The sequence below is a fragment of the Tarenaya hassleriana genome, unplaced genomic scaffold (genome assembly GCF_000463585.1).
Source record: "Tarenaya hassleriana unplaced genomic scaffold, ASM46358v1 Cleome369, whole genome shotgun sequence".
Lineage (NCBI taxonomy): Eukaryota > Viridiplantae > Streptophyta > Magnoliopsida > Brassicales > Cleomaceae > Tarenaya > Tarenaya hassleriana.
In genome coordinates, this window is record NW_010966714.1 from 11,364 (window position 1) to 14,188 (window position 2,825).

General features: G+C 37.6%; 1 long non-coding RNA gene across 1 annotated transcript; it reads left to right on the forward strand.

Annotated features, from left to right (window-relative positions):
• Positions 1 to 1,418: 1,418 nt before the first annotated feature.
• Positions 1,419 to 1,633, forward strand: LOC104822552. The gene is made up of 2 exons (XR_773222.1): positions 1,419 to 1,506; positions 1,596 to 1,633. It is a non-coding gene; the product is annotated as an uncharacterized LOC104822552 (long non-coding RNA).
• Positions 1,634 to 2,825: the final 1,192 nt, after the last annotated feature.

The window sequence follows — 2,825 nt, forward strand, 5'->3', positions numbered from 1 at the left end:
CGGTGGCCGGTGGTGGTGGTCGGCGGCCGGTGGCCGGCGACCGTCATACATCTCGGAATCATTTAATTTTTTTTTTTGTTTCCTATGTAAAACCAATCAAGGAATCCAAATCCGAAGTTATTTTGGCCTAAATCGGCTTAAATCGCCCTAGATCTAAGTTTTTCTCCGACGGTTCTCGGTGATTTTCCGGCGATGTTTCACCGTTTCCGGCGACGACACTACCCAGAAAAGATTCAAGTCGTCAAGTGCTTTCAAACCCTTCAAGTCTCAACCCAAACCGAGCTTCCGTTCGCCGGAAATCGGAAAAACTCCATGGCGGTAAAGGAGAAGGAAAACGATGAAGAAAAACTAAGAAAATATGGAGAAACGGACCGACGGTGATGAAGCGGTGGCCACGGGGCGGTGGTCGATGGTCGACGGCGAGCAAGGAGGCAAATCGGAGTGGAAGATAGGCAACAATGGTGTTAGGGTCGGCCATGGGAGGAGGAAAAAGAAGAAGAAGAAGAAACCCTAGCAAAAATTGCAGTCCAATCCCATATTTTCTAAAGTTTTCGAATTCCGCCCAAACTTTTATTTCGTTCTAAAAGACCCTAACTGAAATAACAGATTTTTCCAGAACTTTTAATTTTATCACCTTACCCCAATTCATTCATTTTTTTTAAATTTTCGTTCGTTATAGCATGAGTTCATATGGATTAGCAAAAACAGCAGACGTTGGCGGGAATGGCTATTTGCAGATAGAAGGGTATGGTAATTTTCACAATTGACACAAAAAAGTATATTTTGGGAATTGCCTTACTGGAGACATCATAAGTTATGACACAATCTTGATGTTATGCATATCGAAAAGAATTTTTTCGATAACATCATTAATACGATACTGAATGTTCCCGGAAGATCAAAGGACAATGTCGATTCAAGAAAGGATCTGAAATTAATTTGCTTGCGGAAAGAACTAGAGTTGACATCGGATGGAAAGGCACCCGTCCCGATATTTCGGGTTTCTGGAGAAGCTCAGAGAAACTTCTTCAAATGGTTGAAAGAAGATGTGAAATTTCCAGATGGATATTCTTCAAACATCTCTCGATGTGTCGATATTGAAGGAAATAAATTGATAGGTATGAAAAGTCATGATTGTCACGTCTTCATGCAACGCTTACTTCCTATTGCCTTTGCCGATATACTTCCACTGAATGTACACGAAGCTTTATCAGGTTTGAATTAATTAATTACTGAATCATTTTTATAAATATATCTATTATTTTTTATATTACGGTTATACATAGTTTTTTTTATTTTGATTTATCTTTTAAGAATCGGCATATTCTTCCACGAGTTATGTAGTCGGATGTTACGAGTTGAAGATGTCGAGATCTTGAAGCAAAATATCAGTTTAATCTTGTGCAATCTAGAGAAGATATTTCCACCATCCTTTTTCGATGTCATGGAACATTTACCGATCCACCTACCACGAGAAGCTGAACTAGGGGGACCAGTTCAATTCAGGTATATATTTTTGTTTAATTTTTTAATATACATGAATCAATTAATAATTCATATTTGTATTTGAAATGATTATTTTTCTGTATATTTAGATGGATGTATCCGTTCGAACGGTTCATGTACCATTTGATGAAAAAGGCGAAACAAAAGGCTTTTGTGGAAGGATCAATCGCTGAACAATATATAAATGAGGAGATATCATTCTTCACATCATACTACTTTGAAGATCATATTTTGACAAAGAACACAAGTCAGAATCGGTCATTCCAGTGCGATGATGGACCCTCTTATTCGATGCATGTAGACATACCTCAGATTTACTACAGAAAAGGGCGATGTGGTGGTAAATCGACTGATTCATATCTGTCTGACAGATATTACCATGTCATTTATACCTACGTATTATTGAATTGTGAATATATTCTACCGTTTGAGAGGTTAGTACATTACACAAATTACTGTATAGAGAGAATATACTCTCCTACGTAAAAAATAATATTTTTACTGTATGTGTCAGAGTTTATGATGATGAAGTATATAATACTTATGGTCATCAAATATCTGATGAAGAACTGAGCAGGATTAAAGAGAATGGATTTGCAACATGGTTGAAACAATATGTAAGTTATATTACGACATCTATATTTCATAATATATGTGTACGTATCATTAACCAATAAATTTTTTTTTTTGGCAGATCGAGGTGTCATCCGAAGATCATCCGTTATGGTTATACGAATTAGTGCAAGGTCCACTTCGTCGACTCAAATGTTGGCCGATTTTCTTTACCAGGGGTTATATTTTTCATACATATGAACACGGAGAACATCGTTCAACCCTCAACTACGGAGTACATGTTAAAGGCTCGAACTACTGCGCTTCCAGTGATGAACCAGATTTTTATGGTATTTTACAACAAATTATACAGCTTGAGTATCCAGGACATGTCGGCTTACAAGTAATGATGTTTAGATGTGATTGGTTTGATTCAACACATGGTCGCGGAATCCGCATAAACAAATCAGGCATTGTTGACATCTGTTATACTCGTCGATATGCAAAGTATGATCCATTTATTAGGACATCTCAAGCTGACCAGGTCTGTTTTGTATCATACCCGAAGAAGGTGAAGCGAAGAAATGATGTCGACTGGAGGGCTGTTGTGAAGATCACCCCAAGAGGCACTATATTTAACGATAAATGTTCCTACAACATTCCTCTTCAAGACGAAGATATAAGGGTTGTTGTATGACTTGATGACCCAATCGATATTGAGAGACTAACATTACCGAATGCAGAATTTGAGGAGTTAGAGGTTGGAA